The sequence below is a fragment of the Antedon bifida genome, chromosome 6 (assembly GCF_963402885.1).
Source record: "Antedon bifida chromosome 6, ecAntBifi1.1, whole genome shotgun sequence".
Taxonomy (NCBI): Eukaryota; Metazoa; Echinodermata; class Crinoidea; order Comatulida; family Antedonidae; genus Antedon; species Antedon bifida.
Genome location: NC_136231.1, coordinates 18,585,525 through 18,593,790, shown reverse-complemented (window position 1 = coordinate 18,593,790; position 8,266 = coordinate 18,585,525). Strand labels below are relative to the sequence as shown.

At 32.7% G+C, this 8,266-nt stretch overlaps 9 non-coding genes across 9 annotated transcripts; 8 read left to right on the top strand and 1 right to left on the bottom strand.

The window, feature by feature from the left end:
- Positions 1-2,116: 2,116 nt before the first annotated feature.
- LOC144846712 (U4 spliceosomal RNA) lies at positions 2,117-2,256 on the top strand. The gene has a single exon (XR_013613300.1). It is a non-coding gene; the product is annotated as a U4 spliceosomal RNA (small nuclear RNA).
- Positions 2,257-2,768: 512 nt separating this feature from the next.
- LOC144846718 (U4 spliceosomal RNA) lies at positions 2,769-2,908 on the top strand. The gene has a single exon (XR_013613306.1). It is a non-coding gene; the product is annotated as a U4 spliceosomal RNA (small nuclear RNA).
- Positions 2,909-3,380: 472 nt separating this feature from the next.
- On the top strand, positions 3,381-3,520 carry LOC144846717 (U4 spliceosomal RNA). Its single transcript, XR_013613305.1, has one exon. It is a non-coding gene; the product is annotated as a U4 spliceosomal RNA (small nuclear RNA).
- Positions 3,521-3,985: 465 nt separating this feature from the next.
- LOC144846714 (U4 spliceosomal RNA) lies at positions 3,986-4,125 on the top strand. The gene has a single exon (XR_013613302.1). It is a non-coding gene; the product is annotated as a U4 spliceosomal RNA (small nuclear RNA).
- A 304-nt stretch (positions 4,126-4,429) lies between these two features.
- LOC144846720 (U4 spliceosomal RNA) lies at positions 4,430-4,569 on the top strand. Its single transcript, XR_013613308.1, has one exon. It is a non-coding gene; the product is annotated as a U4 spliceosomal RNA (small nuclear RNA).
- Positions 4,570-5,052: 483 nt separating this feature from the next.
- Positions 5,053-5,192, top strand: LOC144846713 (U4 spliceosomal RNA). Its single transcript, XR_013613301.1, has one exon. It is a non-coding gene; the product is annotated as a U4 spliceosomal RNA (small nuclear RNA).
- Positions 5,193-5,868: 676 nt separating this feature from the next.
- LOC144846719 (U4 spliceosomal RNA) lies at positions 5,869-6,008 on the top strand. Its single transcript, XR_013613307.1, has one exon. It is a non-coding gene; the product is annotated as a U4 spliceosomal RNA (small nuclear RNA).
- A 489-nt stretch (positions 6,009-6,497) lies between these two features.
- Positions 6,498-6,637, top strand: LOC144846721 (U4 spliceosomal RNA). The gene has a single exon (XR_013613309.1). It is a non-coding gene; the product is annotated as a U4 spliceosomal RNA (small nuclear RNA).
- Positions 6,638-7,852: 1,215 nt separating this feature from the next.
- LOC144846716 (U4 spliceosomal RNA) lies at positions 7,853-7,992 on the bottom strand. The gene has a single exon (XR_013613304.1). It is a non-coding gene; the product is annotated as a U4 spliceosomal RNA (small nuclear RNA).
- Positions 7,993-8,266: the final 274 nt, after the last annotated feature.

Here is an 8,266-nt window from a genome sequence, read left to right as displayed (position 1 = left end):
ACGAAAAAATAAAGACTATTATTAAAGTTATTACACAAATTTAGTGCCTTTTATTTTTAGAAAATGAAATTTTCACAACTGTTTTTTATATTATTATTAATTGATATTTGTTAATACAAAATTGTAATACATGATTTTTTGTAAGAATGTTAATTACTACTTTATATTTATGTGAAAAAAAAGTGCTATACCATAACACAAAAAAATGACCCGCCTCTTGTTTTTAGGGTAAATTGTTTTATTGCATCTATCTAAAATTAGACTAAAATTTATAGTATTATACAATTTAAAAGTATTAATGTGTTTACGTTGTATTGTGTATTGCTAGTATTAAAAAAAGAAGATAAATTCATTTACTTTAAATCCATAGAAACCTATTTTTGTATGATAATTGAGATTGTATATGTATGCTAAACACAAAAAATATCTATTTTATTGTAAAAGTGTGCTGATTTAAAAGTAAAAGTTGAAAGAAATGTTGATGTCATTAATTGTGACATCATCAGTAAAATTAGTTATAGTACATAATCATAAGTAAAGATTGTCGCTTAAATTTGTATATGTGTACACTAGGATGTTATGTAGAGTATTAATTTTGCGAACAAAATTGTTTTTATTTTTTTCATCACATCACAATTACAAATAGAATATCGAAAATCACATTAGAAGATTGTAACACTGCATCACATAGGTATGGTTAGTTGTCGGAGTTATAGACAAATTTGTGGGGTTTTTTTTCAATGCTTAGTAGTCTTAGCGTCCTTGAAATTCATAGATTAGAATAACAGTGAATTAGTTATAATGACTAAAATTATATAATAGGTAGGCAATGTTATTTGTGTTTACAACATTTGTAATGTTGATAATGCCAACAGTCTTTAAGGCATCTCTGTGTTCTGCAATATGAAAATTAACACTTTGAACCCAAAAAATGATTATTCAATACATTACTATATCATTGTGTTACTTTATTTTAGTTTGTTGTGAAAATTATACACAAAATACCTTGATTACTGTTTGATATTTTTCAATACGACGAGCAAATGTTATGAAATACTTACTAGATCTATGTTTTGTACAAATGTATGTGATTAATGTAAAAATGTACATTTATAAATAAAAACAAATGTTATGATAATACGCATTTTATTTTCATCATTTACCACAATTTTGATGCTCATTTGAAATATTATATGAGATTACAACAGGAGGCAAGTCAACGTAACTTAACATGAATATTACGTTTAGCATAGGCGGATTCAAGATTCCCTTATTTTAAATGCCATGTGCAGGCAAACAAATTCTATTGATCATACATTCCTAAAACAACAGCCAAATGTTCAGTACATTCCAATAATTATCGATCTATGTGTTTCGAAATAATTTGTTTTTGCTTTGTCGATTATTCTCTTTCTTATCTTATAACACGCCTTTATAATAATAATATCCTGGATTTATGTAGCGCCTAATGTTGTGAAACCTCTAAGTGCTGAAAATTATTACCCCAGTCATTTTTTTGTGGATCAAACACGTATGGAAACATACTCCCATAATGCAGCTAGTAATCAGCGCAAAGTTGTGTCTTGATCTAACCGAGTTCCCATATATACACCTGGGTGGATTCTTTGTCATTTGATTGGAGGATTGTGGGTATTATGATATTCAATATTTTTACTCTATTGAACTTTTACATTATCAAGATCAAGATGAAAAAAATTAATTGTTTATATTCGTGCAATGGTACAAATAATTTCATTCGGAGAAAGCTGTTCTGTCATCTGTAGTAGGTGTATACGGGTGGGGCCTATGTAGAAGAAGTCTGCCTTTGTGCTATTCAACCTACAAAGAACAATAATGCTTGTCAAGACGCTTTCCATCGATTGGCTTCACAACATCACCAACTTAACGAATAATTTTTAATAATATAATATATAATAATGTTTAAAGATACCAGCATAACTTCTTATCTGTATATATTTATTTGATATCATGTGTATAAGTTTTGAAATATTTAATTTAATATTAAAATGTGCGAGTGTATGTCTTTCCAAAATGACACCAATGTTTGTCGAGTACATGTTAACGATACATACCATACAATTACGGTATGTAGGTTATCTTTGCGCAGAGGCGATATCATAGCCAATGAGGTTTATCCGAGGCGTGATTATTGCTAGTTGAAAACTTATCCCAATACCCCGCACAAGAGACGTGAAATATCGTCCCTTGATGCAATTTGTGAACGTTCTAACGAACGAAAATTTAATAGAAAAACAGATTTTATCAGAAAGACACTTGTTCTTGCTGTTTTCTAGGTGTGACGGTAATGCTGGTCATGACTGTCGGTTTAGAGGAATATTATATCAGTTGAATTTTCAAAGATCCTATGATAAACATGCTTTTCAATATTTGGTGATTCTTGTTGCTGTTGCAGCAACTTTGAGTGTGAGTTTTCTTGAAAGTTTTTGTTATGCTCATTTTCAAAACAAACACAATGAGAAAAAAACATTTGTTCTTGCTGTTTTCTAGAAGTGATGGTGTCAGTTTAGAAGATTATTATCGGTTCCATTTTCAAATATCTTATGATAAACATGCTTTTCCATATTTGGTGATTCTGAGTTGCTGAGATTTCGTTTTTAGGCTCATTTGTTCAGTTAATGAGGGATAACAACAATTAATGGTCTATGGTGTATGTCTTTCCAAAATGACACCAATGTTTGTCGAGTGCATGTATACGATAAATACCTTACAATTATGCTAAGTAGGTTATCTTTGCGCAGAGGCGATATCATAGCCAATGAGGTTTATCCGAGGCGTGATTATTGCTAGTTGAAAACTTATCCCAATACCCCGCACAAGAGACGTGAAATATCGTCCCTTGATGCAATTTGTGAACGTTCTGACGAACGAAAATATGAAATAAAAACAGATTTTATCAGAAAAACATATGTTTTTTGTGTTTTCTAGAAGTGACGGCAACACTGGTCATGTACTGTTGCTGTCAGTTTAGAAGATTATTATCGGTTCCATTTTCAAATATCTTATGATAAACATGCTTTTCCATATTTGGTGATTCTGAGTTGCTGAGATTTCGTTTTTAGGCTCATTTGTTCAGTTAATGAGGGATAACAACAATAAATGGTCTGTAATCAATATATCTACTGATATAAGCCAACTGATTGGTAGGCCTCATTTTGAAGTCTCTTTCTTTACTAGTATTTTAATTAACTATGGAACAACACTCATATCTATCCAGATTCAGTTGATGAAATTGTGATTCAATTGAATTGTATGCATTATTGAGTGTACTTCCAAAATGACACCAATAATTGTCGAGTGCATGTATACGATAAATACCTTACAATTATGCTAAGTAGGTTATCTTTGCGCAGAGGCGATATCATAGCCAATGAGGTTTATCCGAGGCGTGATTATTGCTAGTTGAAAACTTATCCCAATACCCCGCACAAGAGACGTGAAATATCGTCCCTTGATGCAATTTGTGAACGTTCTGACGAACGAAAATATGAAATAAAAACAGATTTTATCAGAAAAACATTTGTTTTTTGTGTTTTCTAGAAGTGACGGCAACACTGGTCATGTACTGTTGCTGTCAGTTTAGAAGATTATTATCGGTTCCATTTTCAAATATCTTATGATAAACATGCTTTTCCATATTTGGTGATTCTGAGTTGCTGAGATTTCGTTTTTAGGCTCATTTGTTCAGTTAATGAGGGATAACAACAATTAATGGTCTGTAATCGATATATCTACTGATATAAGCCAACTGATTGCTAGGCCTCATTTTGAAGTACTCTTTCTTTACTAGTATTGAAGAACTATGGAACAACACTCATATCTACCCAGTCAGTAAAATTGTAATTCATTTGAATTATATACATTATTGAGTGTACTTCCAAAATGACACCAATATTTTTCGGGTACATGTATACGACAAATACCTTACAATTATGCTAAGTAGGTTATCTTTGCGCAGAGGCGATATCATAGCCAATGAGGTTTATCCGAGGCGTGATTATTGCTAGTTGAAAACTTATCCCAATACCCCGCACAAGAGACGTGAAATATCGTCACTTGATGCAATTTGTGAACGTTCTAACGAACGAAAATATGAAATAAAAACAGATTTTGTCAGAAAAACTTTTATTTTTTGTGTTTTCTAGAAGTGACGGTAACGCTTGTCGTAATCGATAGATCTAGTAAACTGATTGGTAGGCCTCATTTTGAAGTCTCTTTCTTTACTAGTGTTTTAATTAACTTTGGAACAACACTCATATCTATACAGATTTAGTTGATGAAATTGTGATTCAATTGAATTGTATGCATTATTGAGTGTACTTCCAAAATGACACCAATAATTGTCGAGTGGTGTATACGATAAATACCTTACAATTATGCTAAGTAGGCTATCTTTGCGCAGAGGCGATATCATAGCCAATGAGGTTTATCCGAGGCGTGATTATTGCTAGTTGAAAACTTATCCCAATACCCCGCACAAGAGATGTGAAATATCGTCACTTGATGCAATTTGTGAACGTTCTAAGGAACGGAAATATGAAATAAAAACAGATTTTATCAGAAAAACATTTGTTTTTTGTGTTTTCTAGAAGTGATGGCAACACTGGTCATGTACTGTTGCTGTCAGTTTAGTGTATTATTATATCAGTTCCATTTTCAAAAATCCTGGGGATCCTATGATAAACATGCTTTTCAAAATTTGGTGATTCTGAGTTTCTCCGACTTCGAATGTGAGTTTCCTTGAAACTTGTTTTTATGCTCATTTTCCAAACAAACACAGTTAGGCTAATGAGGTACAGCAATTAATGGTCTGTAATCGATAGTTCTAGTAAACTGATTGGTAGGCCTCATTTTGGCCTGGTTTCCAGTCGACGTATGAACATCTACCCAGATTCAGTTGAGAAATTGTAATTCATTTGAATTGTATGCATTATTGAGTGTACTTCCAAAATGACACCAATATTTGTCGAGTGATGTACACCATAAATACATTACAATTATGCTAAGTTGGTTATCTTTGCGCAGAGGCGATATCATAGCCAATGAGGTTTATCCGAGGCGTGATTATTGCTAGTTGAAAACTTATCCCAATACCCCGCACAAGAGACGTGAAATATCGTCACTTGATGCAATTTGTGAACGTTCTAACGAACGAAAATTTAATAGAAAAACAGATTTTATCAGAAAGACACTGGTTCTTGCTGTTTTCTAGGTGTGACGGTAATGCTGGTCATGACTGCCGGTTTAGAGGATTATTATATCAGTTGAATTTTCAAAGATCCTATGATAAACATGCTTTTCAATATTTGGTGATTCTTGTTGCTGTTGAAGCAACTTTGAGTGTGAGTTTTCTTGAAAGTTTTTGTTATGCTCATTTTCAAAACAAACACAATGAGAAAAAAACATTTGTTCTTGCTGTTTTCTAGAAGTGATGGTAACATTGTTGCTGTCAGTTTAGAAGATTATTATCAGTTCCATTTTAAAATATCTTATGATAAACATGCTTTTCCATATTTGGTGATTCTGAGTTGCTGGGATTTCGTTTTTAGGCTCATTTGTTCAGTTAAATGAGGGATAACAACAATTAATGGTCTGTAATCAATATATCTACTGATATAAGCCAACTGATTGGTAGGCCTCATTTTGAAGTCTCCTTCTTTACTAGTATTTTAATTAACTATAGAACAACACTCATATCTATCCAGATTTAGTTGATGAAATTGTAATTCGTTTGAATTGTATGCATTATTGAGTGTACTTCCAAAATGACACCAATAATTGTCGAGTGGTGTATACGATAAATACCTTACAAATTATGCTAAGTAGGCTATCTTTGCGCAGAGGCGATATCATAGCCAATGAGGTTTATCCGAGGCGTGATTATTGCTAGTTGAAAACTTATCCCAATACCCCGCACAAGAGATGTGAAATATCGTCACTTGATGCAATTTGTGAATGTTCTAAGGAACGATAATGTAAAATAAATACAAATTTTATCCGAAAAACATTGGTTCTTGCTGTTTTCTAGAATTGCCGGTAACACTGGTCATGTACTGTTGCTGTCAGTTTAGAGGATTATTATATCAGTTCCATTTTCAAAGATCCTGGGAATCCTATGATAAACATGCTTTTCAAAATTTGGTGATTCTGTGTTTCTCCGACTTCGAATGTGAGTTTCCTTGAAACTTGTTTTTATGCTCATTTTCCAAACAAACACAGTTAGGCTAATGAGGTAATACAGCAATTAATGGTCTGTAATCGATAGATCTAGTAAACTGATTGGTAGGCCTCATTTTGGCCTGGTTTCCAGTCGACGTATGAACATCTACCCAGATTCAGTTGAGAAATTGTAATTCATTTGAATTGTTGTATGCATTATTGAGTGTACTTCCAAAATGACACTAATATTTGACGAGTGGTGTATACCATAAATACATTACCATTATGCTAAGTCGGTTATCTTTGCGCAGAGGCGATATCATAGCCAATGAGGTTTATCCGAGGCGTGATTATTGCTAGTTGAAAACTTATCCCAATACCCCGCACAAGAGACGTGAAATATCGTCCCCTGATGCAATTTGTGAACGTTCTAACGAACGAAAATTTAATATAAAAACAGATTTTATCGGAAAAACATTGGTTCTTGGTGTTTTCATGTACGGTAGCCTACTGTTGCTGTCAGTTCAGAGGATTATTATATCAGTTCCATTTTCAAAGATCTGGGGGGTCCTATGATAAACATGTTTTTCCATTGGTGATTCTGAGTTGCTGCGACTTTTATTTAAAAAAGCATTTTTTTTGGTGTTTTCTAGAAGTGACGGTAACGCTGGTCATGTACTGTTGCTGTCAGACGTGAAATATAACTTGATGCAATTTGTTAACGAACGAAAATGTAAAATATAATAATAAGCTACACTTTTGAAACAGTGGCACACTTCTTGAATGAAGGTGCGTCCAGAGTAAGTAAAATAAAATTGTTATTTAACAATATGCCTATTTACAAGGAAACTTAAAATGAATTATGTACAAGATATAAAAAATAACATTAACAAAAGTAATACAGGATTTAAAAAGCAAAGAACTAACCATTTTCATTGTTGATAAATAAAAAGCAGATTTTGTCACAAATATTTACCTCTCTAATTTTACATTACTCACATGAGATAAAATGCCAATAAAAGCAGATTTAGAGAGAAAGTTTGAATTTGGAAAACGACGGACATCGTCAGAAACTCACCTTGTGAGAGTTACAAACTCAAAATGAACAAATAGAAGAAATGGAAGAGCCTCTAAATTGACTTATCGGGTCTACCAAACACTGGGCAACCATTGTTCTTATTGTTGTTTTTTTTATTGTTTACATCATTTTGAAGGACATCATCAAAGACATGTCTCAGGAAAACTAACCTTCAAATCGAATCAATTCAGAATTAATTAAAAGGATGGACATGATCAAAAGCATCTCTCGGGGAAATTTACCCTCCAAGTAATCATCAACTCAGAATGACCAAAATGGAAAAAACAACAGCATTTCTATAAGGATAAATGGCGTTGTTCTTGATAGCTACATAAATTAAACGCTATAGACAATAAATGTTACTATCATCTCTATAAACCCAATATATTATGTTTAAAAACAGTACTGTAAAACTAACTCAAAGAAAGATCGAAACGGCCAATCATGACTTCCCTATTGTTATTTGAAGTTCAATAGAATCTTTGAAAATGGAACTGATATAATAATAGACGGACAGCAACAGTGTTACCGTCACCAATGTTTTTGTGATAAAATCTGCTTTTATTTTAAATTTTCGTTCGTCAGAACGTTCACAAATTGCATCAAGGGACGATATTTCACGTCTCTTGTGCGGGGTATTGGGATAAGTTTTCAACTAGCAATAATCACGCCTCGGATAAACCTCATTGGCTATGATATCGCCTCTGCGCAAAGATAGCCAACTTAGCATAATGTAAAGGTATTTGAGGTATGCATCATTCGACAAATATTGGTGTCGTTTTGGAAGCACAGGTAATAATGTAAATCAATTTATGGGCATTGATGTTGTTTCACATAAAAATAAGATTGACACATTAATCATTTATTGGGCAACCAATTCAAATGAATTAAAATTGCAGGCCTATTAATTATCATAATACCATCCTGTACCATTTCACCAACGTATAACATCATCATCACCGTGTTTGGAGTTAATTATTGAGGGCGCAA